This window comes from Oncorhynchus nerka, linkage group LG26 (genome assembly GCF_034236695.1).
Source record: "Oncorhynchus nerka isolate Pitt River linkage group LG26, Oner_Uvic_2.0, whole genome shotgun sequence".
Lineage (NCBI taxonomy): Eukaryota > Metazoa > Chordata > Actinopteri > Salmoniformes > Salmonidae > Oncorhynchus > Oncorhynchus nerka.
The window spans coordinates 28,438,968-28,453,077 of NC_088421.1; the positions used below are offsets into that span (position 1 = coordinate 28,438,968).

Genomic DNA, 14,110 nt, shown 5'->3' on the forward strand with positions numbered 1-14,110 from the left:
TGACTGTGTTGTTGTGTATCTCTGTGTCTCCAGGCTGTGTATCTCTGTCTCCAGGCTGTGTCTGACTGTGTTGTTGTGTATCTCTGTGTCTCCAGGCTGTGTCTGACTGTGTTGTTGTGTATCTCTGTGTCTCCAGGCTGTGTCTGACTGTGTTGTTGTGTATCTCTGTCTCCAGGCTGTGTCTGACTGTGTTGTTGTGTATCTCTGTGTCTCCAGGCTGTGTCTGACTGTGTTGTTGTGTATCTCTGTGTATCCAGGCTGTGTCTGACTGTGTTGTTGTGTATCTCTGTGTCTCCAGGCTGTGTCTGACTGTGTTGTTGTGTATCTCTGTGTCTCCAGGCTTTGTTTGACTGTGTTGTTGTGTATCTCTGTGTCTCCAGGCTGTGTGCCTTTGTTTGACTGTGTTGTTGTGTATCTCTGTGTCTCCAGGCTGTGTCTGACTGTGTTGTTGTGTATCTCTGTGTCTCCAAGCTGTGTCTGACTGTGTTGTGTGTATCTCTGTGTCTCCAGGCTGTGTCTGACTGTGTTGTTGGGTATCTCTGTGTCTCCAGGCTATGTCTGACTGTGTTGTTGTGTATCTCTGTGTCTCCAGGCTGTGTGCCTTTGTTTGACTGTGCATCTCAGTGTCTCCAGGCTGTGTCTGACTGTGTTGTTGGGTATCTCTGTGTCTCCAGGCTATGTCTGACTGTGTTGTTGTGTATCTTTGTGTCTCCAGGCTGTGTGCCTTTGTTTGACTGTGTATCTCTGTGTCTCCAGGCTGTGTTTGATTGTGTATCTCTGTGTCTCCAGGCTGTGTTTGATTGTGTATTTCTGTGTCTCCAGGCTGTGTTTGACTGTGTATCTCTGTGTCTCCAGGCTGTGTTTGATTGTGTATCTCTGTATCTCCAGGCTGTGTTTGATTGTGTATTTCTGTGTCTCCAGGCTGTGTTTGATTGTGTATCTCTGTGTCTCCAGGCTGTGTTTGACTGTGTATCTCTGTGTCTCCAGGCTGTGTTTGATTGTGTATCTCTGTATCTCCAGGCTGTGTTTGATTGTGTATTTCTGTGTCTCCAGGCTGTGTCTGACTGTGTTGTTGTGTATCTCTGTCTCCAGGCTGTGTCTGACTGTGTTGTTGTGTATCTCAGTGTCTCCAGGCTGTGTCTGACTGTGTTGTTGTGTATCTCAGTGTCTCCAGGCTGTGTCTGACTGTGTTGTTGTGTATCTCTGTCTCCAGGCTGTGTCTGACTGTGTTGTTGTTGTGTATCTCTGTCTCCAGGCTGTGTCTGACTGTGTCTTGTTGTGTATCTCTGTCTCCAGGCTGTGTCTGACTGTGTTGTTGTGTATCTCTGTGTCTCCAGGCTGTGTCTGACTGTGTTGTTGTGTATCTCTGTGTCTCCAGGCTGTGTCCACTGGCTGTGTATCTCTGTCTCCAGGCTGTGTCTGACTGTGTTGTTGTGTATCTCTGTGTCTCCAGGCTGTGTCTGACTGTGTTGTTGTGTATCTCTGTGTCTCCAGGCTGTGTCTGACTGTGTTGTTGTGTATCTCTGTCTCCAGGCTGTGTCTGACTGTGTTGTTGTGTATCTCTGTGTCTCCAGGCTGTGTCTGACTGTGTTGTTGTGTATCTCTGTGTCTCCAGGCTGTGTCTGACTGTGTTGTTGTGTATCTCTGTGTCTCCAGGCTGTGTCTGACTGTGTTGTTGTGTATCTCTGTGTCTCCAGGCTGTGTCTGACTGTGTTGTTGTGTATCTCTGTGTCTCCAGGCTGTGTGCCTTTGTTTGACTGTGTTGTTGTGTATCTCTGTGTCTCCAGGCTGTGTCTGACTGTGTTGTTGTGTATCTCTGTGTCTCCAGGCTGTGTCTGACTGTGTTGTGTGTATCTCTGTGTCTCCAGGCTGTGTCTGACTGTGTTGTTGTGTATCTCTGTGTCTCCAGGCTGTGTCTGACTGTGTTGTTGTGTATCTCAGTGTCTCCAGGCTGTGTCTGACTGTGTTGTTGTGTATCTCTGTGTCTCCAGGCTGTGTCTGACTGTGTTGTTGTGTATCTTCTGTGTCTCCAGGCTGTGTGCCTGTGTTTGACTGTGTATCTCTGTGTCTCCAGGCTGTGTCTGACTGTGTTGTGTGTATCTCTGTGTCTCCAGGCTGTGTTTGATTGTGTGTTTGTTGTGTATCTCTGTGTCTCCAGGCAGGCTGTCTGACTGTGTTGTTTGATTTCTGTGTCTCCAGGCTGTATCTCTGTGTCTCCAGGCTGTGTTTGATTGTGTATCTCTGTGTCTCAGGCTGTGTTTGATTGTGTATTTCTGTGTCTCCAGGCTGTGTTTGATTGTGTATCTCTGTGTCTCCAGGCTGTGTTTGTTGTGTATCTCTGTGTCTCCAGGCTGTGTTTGATTGTGTATCTCTGTGTCTCCAGGCCAGGCTGTCTCCAGGTGTTTGATTGTGTATCTCTGTGTCTCCAGTCTGACTGTGTTGTTGTGTATCTCTGTCTCCAGGCTGTGTCTGACTGTGTGTTTATCTGTGTCTCCAGGCTGTGTCTGACTGTGTTGTTGTGTATCTCTGTCTCAGGCTGTGTCTGACTGTGTTGTTGTGTATCTCTGTGTCTCCAGGCTGTGTCTGACTGTGTTGTTGTGTATCTCTGTCTCCAGGCTGTGTCTGACTGTGTTGTTGTGTATCTCTGTGTCTCCAGGCTGTGTCTGACTGTGTTGTTGTGTATCTCTGTCTCCAGGCTGTGTCTGACTGTGTTGTTGTGTATCTCTGTGTCTCCAGGCTGTGTCTGACTGTGTTGTTGTGTATCTCAGTGTCTCCAGGCTGTGTCTGACTGTGTTGTTGTGTATCTCTGTCTCCAGGCTGTGTCTGACTGTGTTGTTGTATCTCTGTCTCCAGGCTGTGTCTGACTGTGTTGTTTGTGTATCTCTGTGTCTCCAGGCTGTGTCTGACTGTGTTGTTGTGTATCTCTGTGTCTCCAGGCTGTGTCTGACTGTGTTGTTGTGTATCTCTGTGTCTCCAGGCTGTGTATCTCTGTCTCCAGGCTGTGTCTGACTGTGTTGTTGTGTATCTCTGTGTCTCCAGGCTGTGTCTGACTGTGTTGTTGTGTATCTCTGTGTCTCCAGGCTGTGTCTGACTGTGTTGTTGTGTATCTCTGTCTCCAGGCTGTGTCTGACTGTGTTGTTGTGTATCTCTGTGTCTCCATCTCTGTGTCTCCAGGCTGTGTCTGACTGTGTTGTTGTGTATCTCTGTGTCTCCAGGCTGTGTCTGACTGTGTTGTTGTGTATCTCTGTGTCTCCAGGCTGTGTCTGACTGTGTTGTTGTGTATCTCTGTGTCTCCAGGCTGTGTCAGGCTTTGTTTGACTGTGTTGTTGTGTATCTCTGTGTCTCCAGGCTGTGTGCCTTTGTTTGACTGACTGTGTTGTTGTGTATCTCTGTGTCTCCAGGCTGTGTCTGACTGTGTTGTTGTGTATCTCTGTGTCTCCAGGCTGTGTCTGACTGTGTTGTGTGTATCTCTGTGTCTCCAGGCTGTGTCTGACTGTGTTGTTGTGTATCTCTGTGTCTCCAGGCCAGGCTGTGTGCCTTTGTTTGACTGTGTCTCCATCTCATCTCTGTGTCTCCAGGCTATGTCTGACTGTGTTGTTCTGACTGTGTTCCAGGCTTGGTGCCTTTGTATCTCTGTGTCTCCAGGCACTGTGTTGTTGGGTATCTCTGTGTCCAGGCTATGTTGTTGTGTATCTTTGTGTCTCCAGGCTGTGTGCCTTTGTTTGACTGTGTATCTCTGTGTCTCCAGGCTGTGTTTGATTGTGTATCTCTGTGTCTCCAGGCTGTGTTTGATTGTGTATTTCTGTGTCTCCAGGCTGTGTTTGACTGTGTATCTCTGTGTCTCCAGGCTGTGTTTGATTGTGTATCTCTGTATCTCCAGGCTGTGTTTGATTGTGTATTTCTGTGTCTCCAGGCTGTGTTTGATTGTGTTTGATCTCTGTGTCTCCAGGCTGTGTTTGACTGTGTATCTCTGTGTCTCCAGGCTGTGTTTGATTGTGTATCTCTGTATCTCCAGGCTGTGATTTGATTGTGTATTTCTGTGTCTCCAGGCTGTGTCTGACTGTGTTGTTGTGTATCTCTGTCTCCAGGCTGTGTCTGACTGTGTTGTTGTGTATCTCTGTCTCCAGGCCAGGCTGTCTCCAGGCTGTGTCTGACTGTGTTGTTGTGTATCTCTGTCTCCAGGCTGTGTCTCTGTCTCCAGGCTGTGTCTGACTGTGTTGTTGTGTATCTCTGTGTCTCCAGGCTGTGTCTGACTGTGTTGTTGTGTATCTCTGTGTCTCCAGGCTGTGTATCTCTGTCTCCAGGCTGTGTCTGACTGTGTTGTTGTGTATCTCTGTGTCTCCAGGCTGTGTCTGACTGTGTTGTTGTGTATCTCAGTGTCTCCAGGCTGTGTCTGACTGTGTTGTTGTGTATCTCTGTGTCTCAGGCTGTGTCTGAGGCTGTGTCTGTTGTTGTGTATCTCTGTGTCTCCAGGCTGTGTCTGACTGTGTTGTTGTGTATCTCTGTGTCTCCAGGCTGTGTCTGACTGTGTTGTTGTGTATCTCTGTGTCTCCAGGCTGTGTCTGACTGTCTCTCCAGGCTGTGTCTGACTGTGTTGTTGTGTATCTCTGTGTCTCCAGGCTGTGTCTGACTGTGTTGTGTGTATCCTGTGTCTCCAGGCTGTGTCTGACTGTGTTGTTGTGTATCTCTGTGTCTCCAGGCTGTGTCTGACTGTGTTGTTGTGTATCTCTGTGTCTCCAGGCTGTGTCTGACTGTGTTGTTGTGTATCTCTGTGTCTCTGTGTATCTCTGTGTCTCCAGGCTGTGTCTTGTGTTGTGTATCTCTGTGTCTCCAGGCTGTGTTTGATTGTGTATCTCTGTGTCTCAGGCTGTGTCTGACTGTGTTGTTGTGTATCTCTGTGTCTCCAGGCTGTGTCTGTCTCCAGGCTGTGTTTGTTGTGATCTCTGTGTCTCCAGGCTGTGTTTCTGTACAGGCTGTGTTTGATTGTGTATCTCTGTGTCTCCAGGCTTTGTGATTTCTTGATCTCCAGGCTGTGTATCTCTGTGTCTCCAGGCTGTGTTGTTGTGTGTCCATCCTGTGTTGATTGTGTGTCTTGTTTGTCTCCAGGCTGTGTTTTGTGTATCTCTGTGTCTCCAGGCTGTGTGTCTCCAGGCTGTGTCTGACTGTGTTGTTGTGTATCTCTGTGTCTCCAGGCTGTGTCTGACTGTGTTGTTGTGTATCTCTGTGTTCCAGGCTGTGTCTGACTGTGTATCTCTGTCTCCAGGCTGTGTCTGACTTGTTTGTGTATCTCTGTGTCTCCAGGCTGTGTCTGACTGTGTTGTTGTGTATCTCTGTGTCTCCAGGCTGTGTCTGACTGTGTTGTTGTGTATCTCTGTCTCCAGGCTGTGTCTGACTGTGTTGTTGTGTATCTCTGTCTCCAGGCTGTGTCTGACTGTGTTGTTCCAGGCTGTGTCTCTGTGTTGTTGTGTGTCTCCAGGCTATGTCTGACTGTGTTGTTGTGTATCTCTGTGTCTCCAGGCTGTGTCTGACCTTTGTTTGACTGTGTATCTCTCTGTGTCTCCAGGCTGTGTCTGACTGTGTGTTGTGTATCTCTGTGTCTCCAGGCTGTGTCTGACTGTGTTGTTGTGTATCTCTGTCTCCAGGCTGTGTGCCTTTGTTTGACTGTGTATCTCAGTGTCTCCAGGCTGTGTCTGACTGTGTTGTTGTGTATCTCTGTGTCTCCAGGCTGACTGTGTTGTTGTGTATCTCTGTGACTGTGTTGTTGTGTATCTCTGTGTCTCCAGGCTGTGTTTGTTTGTTGTTGTGTATCTATCTCTTTGTTTGACTGTGTTGTTGAGGTATCTCTGTGTCTCCAGGCAGGCTGTGTCTGACTGTGTGTCGTTGTGTATCTCTGTGTCTCAGGCTGTGTCTGTGTCTCCAGGCTGTGTTTGATTGTGTATCCTCTGTGTATCTCAGTGTCTCCAGGCTGTATCTCTGTATCTCCAGGCCTTTGTCTGTGTCTCCAGGCTGTGTTTGATTGTGTATCTCTGTGTCTCCAGGCTGTGTTTGACTGTGTATCTCTGTGTCTCCAGGCTGTGTTTGATTGTGTATCTCTGTATCTCCAGGCTGTGTTTGATTGTGTATTTCTGTGTCTCCAGGCTGTGTCTGACTGTGTTGTTGTGTATCTCTGTGTCTCAGGCTGTGTTTGTATCTCTGTCTGTGCTGGTCAATCTCTGTCTCCAGGCCTGAATGTGTTGTTGTGATCTCTGTGTCTCCAGGCTGTGTCTGACTGATCTCTGTGTCTCCAGGCTGTGTGTATCTCTGTCTCCAGGCTGTGTCTACATCTCTGTGCTCCAGGCTGTGTCTGACTGTGTTGTTGTTATTTTTGCTGTGGTGGCTCGTGTCTCCAGGCTGTTCAAGGGAGATTCTTCTCCAGGCTGTGTCTGCTGAGGCTGTGTCTGACTGTGTTGTTGTCAAAGTCTCCAGTTTGACTGTGTTGTTGTGCTGTGTCTCCGGCTGTGTCTGCTGTGTTGTTGTGTATCTCTGGTCCAGGCTGTGTCTGACTGTGTTGTTGTGTATCTCTGTGTCTCCAGGCTCATGTGTCTGACTGTGTTGTTGTGTATCTCTGTCTCCAGGCTGTGTCTGACTGTGTTGTTGTGTATCTCTGTGTCTCCAGGCTGTGTCTGACATCTCTGTGTCTCCAGGCTGTGTCTGACTGTATGTGTCTCCAGGCTGTGTCTGACTGTGTTGTTGTGTATGTCTCCAGTCTGACTTTGTTTGACATCACTGTGTTGTTGTGTATCTCTGTGTCTCCAGGCACACATCTGCATTGTCTCCACACTGTGTTGTTGTGTATCTCTGTGTCTCCAGGCTGTGTCTGACTGTGTTGTGTATCTCTGTGTCTCCAGGCTGTGTCTGACTGTGTTGTTGGGTATCTCTGTGTCTCCAGCCATGTCTGACTGTGTTGTTGTGTATCTCTGTGCAGGTGGCCAGTCTGACTGTGTTGTGTGTATCTCTGTGTCTCCAGGCTGTGCACGCTGGGTATCTCTGTGTCTCCAGGCTATGTCTGACTGTGTTGTTGTGTATCTCTGTGCTGTGCTTTGCTTTGACTGTGTATCTCAGTGTCGCACACTGACGCACACACACACACACAGGCTATGTCTGACATCTCTGTGTCTCCACACACACACACTGACATCTCTGTATCTCTCCAGGCTGTCTGAACGTGTTGTGTATTCTGTGAACAATCTGTTGTGTGTTCAGGCTGGCGAATATCTAGTCTATGACTGTGTGGTCAACTCCTGAAGAACGCCCTGAATAATGTTTAAGTGAGAGGCGCCAAAGAAGCGCGATTGCAGGTGGAAGAAGTACGATTTCCACTACGACAACGTGCTTTGGAAGCCCTGCACACACACACACACCCTCTTCACCGTGTCTACCGGAGAGGGGTGGCCGCAGTAACCGTGTACAGTACAGACACACACACGCACGCGCACACACACACACACACAGACTGATAGACACACAGACACATGTTCATGCACACACACAAACAAAACTATTCCTCTCTCCTCTCTATCTATCTCTCTCTCGCTCTCTCAAACACACACACATACATACACACAAACACACACCCAAACACCCCCCACCCCCTAACCATCCCTCTCTCCTCTCTACCTTCCACCAGGGTGCTGAAACATTCAGTGGATGCGACCTATGAGAATCAGGGCCCGAGCCGGGTACCGGATGGAGATGTCCATCTTTACGTGGTGTACTTCGTGGTCTTCCCTTCTTCTTCGTCAATATCTTCAGTAGCTCTCATCATCATCACTTTCCAGGAGCAAGGAGACAAGATGATGGAGGATTACAGTTTTAGAGAAAAACGAGGTGAGAAGAGAGGGACAGGAGTGGAAGGGAGAAGGCAGAGAGGTTGGAGAAGAATGACATGAAAAAGTGATGGCAAAGATACTGTTTTTAAAAATATATATATATTTATCTCTAGGCAAGTCAGTTAAGAACACAAATTCTTATTTACAATGACAGCCAACCCCGCAAAAACCCTGTGCACCGCCCCTGGGATTCCCAATCACAGCCGGTTATGAAATACAGCCTGGAATTGAACCAGGGTCTGTAGTGACTCCTTTGTCACTGAGATGCAGTGTCTTAGACCACTGCGCCACGCGCTAAAATTGTAGCTATTATTTGTAACAACCCCAGGCTTTTAAGAGTGTGACAAACACATCCAAGGGAGATTGGGACCTCTCAGTTGGGACCGTGACTAGCATGCTCTCCTTAAGAACAGATGGCTGGCGTTCAACAGTGGTGTCACCTAGTCCCGCAGGTCTCAAATAGTTGAGTCAAATGTTTAAGCTCTAGGCTGAGAACAAAATCCTGATGAAGGCATTTTCTGAAACACATTGGTTGTAACAATAACATACATTTTCACACACTGGTTGAATCAATGTTGTTTCCACGTCATTTCAATGAAATGATGTTGAACCACCGTGGAATAGATGTTGAATCGATGTCTACGCCCTTTGGGAAACTTCGGTAACACTTGACACCAAGCGACATAACACATTATGACACGGTCATAACCTTTTGTAATATGGTCATATATTTAGACCTGTTGTGACATATATTGTGAGATATATACACCTACATAAGAGTGTCGTAACCCACAAAACCTACCACACAAGGCCAAACATCCGATTACACCACAGCCTACGTGTCAACAGTATGTTTACAGTATGTTGTAGAATTGTTTTTAAATTTACCATGTTAAATTATAATTATAATTGCGCACACGCTGATGTCAGACATGCACCTACCCCAATGCTCTGTTGATGAATGCAGGAGCAGATTTCAGGATCAGGACAAGACACCCTCTTTTTGACTGAGGGCATGTACGTGACAGGCCTATCTGGCTTATATGATTATGATGGTTATAATGCTAATTGACAGTGTCATAAAGTGTATTTTCTTAGTCCTAGTAAAGTGACACAGGATGTTCATAAGTTATTTATCTGTCAGGTGTGTGCGTATTGGTAGAGTCTGGTGCAGGAGAGCAGAGAGTTGTGAACAGGCACACACTTTATTGAGGCAGGAGAAACCAACAGACGGACGCCACTGCGTCAAAACCCTCCAGCCAATTGGCAAAAGTGCCAACGAGCAAACAGTCACAATAATTATGTTCAAACAAATAAACATACCTCGTGACAAAACACAGAATATCCCAGACACCAGTCTGGTGAGTCAAACATGACACGTAACACAAACAATATCACACAAAGCTATGAGGGGAACAGAGGAATAAATACATGCAGTTTGTTGGGAAATGCAAACCAGGTGTGCAAAACAAGACAAAACAAATGGATCAATGAAAATGGAGCGGCGATGGCTAGAAAGCCGGTGACATCGACCGCCAAACGCCGCCCGAACAAGGAGAGGAGCCGACTTCGGCGAAGTCGTGACATTATCCTGTGGCGGACTGCAATAGCATCGAATAGTCGCGATATGCAACTGTTCAGGAAGTCAGGAACCAATACACGCAGTCAGTCAGGAAAGCTAAGGCCAGCTTCTTCAGGCAGAAATTTGCATCCTGTAGCTCTAACTCTAAAAAGTTTTGGGACACTGTAAAGTCCATGGAGAACAAGAGCATCTCCTCCCAGCTGCCCACTGCACTGAGGCTAGGTAAAACTGTCACCACCGATAAATCCACACTAATCGAGACCATGATTTCCTCCTGGCTACCCCAACCCCGGCCAAAAGCATTGCACCCCCGCAGCTACTTGCCCAAGCCACCCCAGCTTCTCCTTCACCCAAATCCAGATAGGAGATGTTCTGAAAGAGCTGCAAAACCTGGACCCGTACAAATCAGCTGGGCTAGACAATCTGGACCCTCTCTTTCTAAAATTATCTGCCGCCATTGTTGCAACCCCTATTACCAGTCTGTTCAACCTCTCTCTTTCGTATCCGAGATCCCTAAAGATTGAAAGCTGCGGTCATCCCCCTCTTCAAAGGGGATGACACTCTAGACAAACTGTTATAGACCTATATCCATCCTACCATGCCTTTCTAAAGTCTTGAAAGCCAAGTTAATAAACAGATCACTGACCATTTCGAATCCCAACGTACCTTTTCCACTGTGCAATCCGGTTTCTGAGCTGGTCACGGGTGCACCTCAGCCACGCTCAAGGTACTAAGCGATATCATAACCGCCATCAATAAAAGATTGTACTGTGCAGCCGTCTTCATCGACCTGGCTAAGGCTTTCGACTCTGTCAATCACCGTATTCTTTATCGGCAGACTCAACAGCCTTGGTTTCTCAAATGACTGCCTCACCTGGTTCACCAACTACTTATCAGACAGACAAATCAGAGGGGCTGTTGTATGGACCTCTGTCAGTCTCTATGGTAGTACCGCAGGGTTCAATACTGGCAGACACTTTTCTCTGTATACATCAACGATGTCGCTCTTGCTGCGGTGATTCCTGATCCACCTCTACGCAGACGACACCATTCTGTATACATTTGGCCCTTCTTTGGACACTGTGTTAACAAACATCCAAACGAGCTTCAATGCCATTACAACACTCCTTCCATGGCCTCCAACTACTCTTTAACGCTAGTAAAAATAAATGCATGCTTTTCAACCGTTCGCTGTCCGCATCCGCCCACCCGACTAGCATCCACCACCCTGACGGTTCTGACTTACAATATCTGGACAACTACAGGTACCCTAGGTGTCTGGCTAGACTGTTAAATAAATTCTCCTTCCAGACTCATATTAAACATCTCAAATCCAAAAATTAAATCTCGAATCGGCTTTCATTTCACAACAAACCCTCCTTCACTCACGCCGCCAAACATACCCGAGTAAAACTGACTATCCTACTGATCCTTGACTTGGCGATGTCATTTACAAAATAGCCTCCAACACTCTACTCAGCAAACTGGATGCAGTCTATCACAGTGCCATCCGTTTTGTCACCAAAGCCCCATATACTACCCACCACTGCGACCTGTTTGCTCTCGTTGGCTGGCCCTCGCTACATATTTGTCGCAAGACCCACTGGAGGGTGGGGACTTATATTTCCCTCACTAACTTTAAACATCAGCTATCCGAGCAGCTAACCGATCGCTGTAGCTGTCGTAGCCCATCTGTAAATAGCCCATCCAAGTCTACCTACCTCCTCCCATATTGTTTTTATTTACTTTTCTGCTCTTTGTGCACCAGTATTTCTACTTGCACATCATCATCTGCTCATCTATCGCTCCAATGTTAATTTGTTAAATTGTAATTACTTGCTACTATGGCCTATTTATTGCTTTACCTCCTCCGCCATTTGTACACACTGTATATAGACTTTTGGACTGTATTTATTGACTGTACGCTTGTTTATTCCATGTTTAACTCTGTGTTGTTGTTTGAGTCGGACTGCTTTTGCTTTATCTTGGCCAGTTCGCAGTTGTAAATGAGAACTTGTTCTCAACTAGCCTACCTGGTTACATAAAGGTGAAATCAAATTTAAAAATAAAATAAACATTTAAAATATGATGGCAAAAAAAACATGACTGTAAAGAATTCATTACAACAAAGGACTTAAGTTACAAACTTTCTAACAAATGGAACTTAAACAAATGGAAGAAATGAAAAAAACTAATTTGGGTAAATGTAGGTTTTGACACTCTTATGTAGGTGTCATAATCAGCCATAAAATAATTAAATATATGTCACAACAGGTGATGTCAGCTGTTATGACATGATGACATGGTCCGGACCGTGTCATAACGGTCCCTACCAAGAGTTGCTGAATATCTTCTCATCTTTAGAACAGAAGCCTACACATCCTGTGGGTTTGCAGGATCGGGATAGAAGACCACAGCACTTTCAGTGAGATATTAACCCATTATTGTCTGTCTGTGTATGTGTGTGTTTCCAGAGAGGCTGCATAGACTTCGCCATTAATGCCAGACCGTTGACGCGACACATGCCTAAGAACAAGCAAAGCTTCCAGTACCGCATGTGGGAGTTTGTGGTGTCGCCGCCATTCGAGTATACAATCATGGCTATGATCGCGCTCAATACTATCGTACTGATGATGAAGGTACAACAAGCCTGGACACCCTGATTATATCACTTCATATATACCCTCACTTCACTCACACACATATAACTTAACACGGAAGTCTCTCTCTCTCCATATATCTATCTATCTATCTATCTATCTATCTATCTATCTATCTATCTATCTATCTGATTTAACTAATGTTTCTGCCTCTGTGTGCTAACCTGTGTGAGTGTCTCTATCTGTCTTCATATGCGTCTTCCTCTCTGTCTGTGGTTGTCTGTGTCTCTGTGTGTTTGGATGTGTCTTCCTCTCTGTCTGTGGTTGTCTGTGTCTCTGTGTGTGTTTGGATATGTCTTCCTCTCTGTCTGTGGTTGTCTGTGTCTCTGTGTGTGTTTGGATGTGTCTTCCTCTCTGTCTGTGGTTGTCTGTGTCTCTGTGTGTGTTTGGATGTGTCTTCCTCTCTGTCTGTGGTTGTCTGTGTCTCTGTGTGTGTTTGGATGTGTCTTCCTCTCTGTCTGTGGTTGTCTGTGTCTCTGTGTGTGTTTGGATGTGTGTCTTCCTCTCTGTCTGTGGTTGTCTGTGTCTCTGTGTGTGTTTGGATGTGTCTTCCTCTCTGTCTGTGGTTGTCTGTGTCTCTGTGTGTGTTTGGATGTGTCTTCCTCTCTGTCTGTGGTTGTCTTCCTCTCTGTCTGTGGTTGTCTGTGTCTCTGTCTGTGGTTGTCTGTGTCTCTGTCTGTGGTTGTCTGTGTCTCTGTCTGTGGTTGTCTTCCTCTCTGTCTGTGGTTGTCTGTGTCTCTGTCTGTGGTTGTCTGTGTCTCTGTCTGTGGTTGTCTTCCTCTCTGTCTGTGGTTGTCTGTGTCTCTGTCTGTGGTTGTCTGTGTCTCTGTGTGTGTTTGGATGATATTTATTTTTTTTCTTAATGCATTTATTTCTTTCTCTGTATTTGTGTTATTGTGCATTCTGTGTACTTGTGTATGTCTATGTGCATACATCTGTATATGCATGCATGTGCAAATATGTGTGTGTGTGTGTGTGTGTGTGTGTGTGTGTGTGTGTGTGTGTGTGTGTGTGTGTGTGTGTGTGTGTGTGTTTGTGTATGTGTGTAGTATGACGGAGCCTCTCCGGCCTACGAGGCTGTGCTGGCCAACCTGAACATCGTGTTCACCTCGCTGTTCTCCATGGAGTGTGTGCTCAAGATCATCGCCTTTGGAGTGCTGGTAAGTGTGTCACACACGTCTTCCAATGATGATAGGAATTCATTTTAGATGTAACTAACTAACTAACTACATATAACTAACTAACTAAGCAATCTATCAATCTAACATGCCAAAGCTTGCCCTCAAAGTATAGTCCTATAGCGATCTGAGAATGTAACTAATCAGCTAGCTAACTACATGTAACTAACTACATTGAATCACAATGATCCGTTTATCTGTCTCTATCTATATCTACTGGTAGTATGTGTATAAATGTATAGAGATTATTATTGTTTTTCCCAGTTAATAACCTGTGTACTAGCAGTCACCTGGGTATTGAGATAGACAAATGGCTATAGGGGAGGGATGGGTGAGGAGAGTGAAGGAGAGGAGAAAGGCAGAGAGGAAAGGTTTGAGGAAGAGTGGTGGGAAGATATGGGAAGAGGGGGAATAATTGAGAGGAGAGAGAGAGATATAAAGAGAGAAAAAAGAAGAGAGGGGGGGGAGAGAGAGAAAGAGGAGAGAGAGAGAATGTTTTTAGATTTAAATAACCTTTATTGGGTCTGGGAACCCTCAACACAATAAACACTCACAAAACTGTGGTTACACATCAATTAAAAACACAACACCAAATCTTCCTCCACACTAACTCTACACAACAGCCTCTGAATACCCATATATTCATAAACAGATCAATGTTGTTAACAATAATTTGTAATAGGCAAACTCAACCCTCAGTCTCGCTGCCAACATCACCTCCAGCAGTCCCACCACACCCGCAGACCCTGTCCCCAAATACTGTTATTTTGTGTCTTCCATATTGCTAATGTAGCTGCCCCTGACACAAAAATTAAGCAAGAG

The 14,110-nt window shown here is 46.1% G+C and overlaps 1 pseudogene; it reads left to right on the plus strand.

The window, feature by feature from the left end:
- Positions 1 to 14,110, plus strand: part of LOC115126624 (voltage-dependent P/Q-type calcium channel subunit alpha-1A-like) — a 340,470-nt pseudogene that overhangs the window by 271,035 nt on the left and 55,325 nt on the right.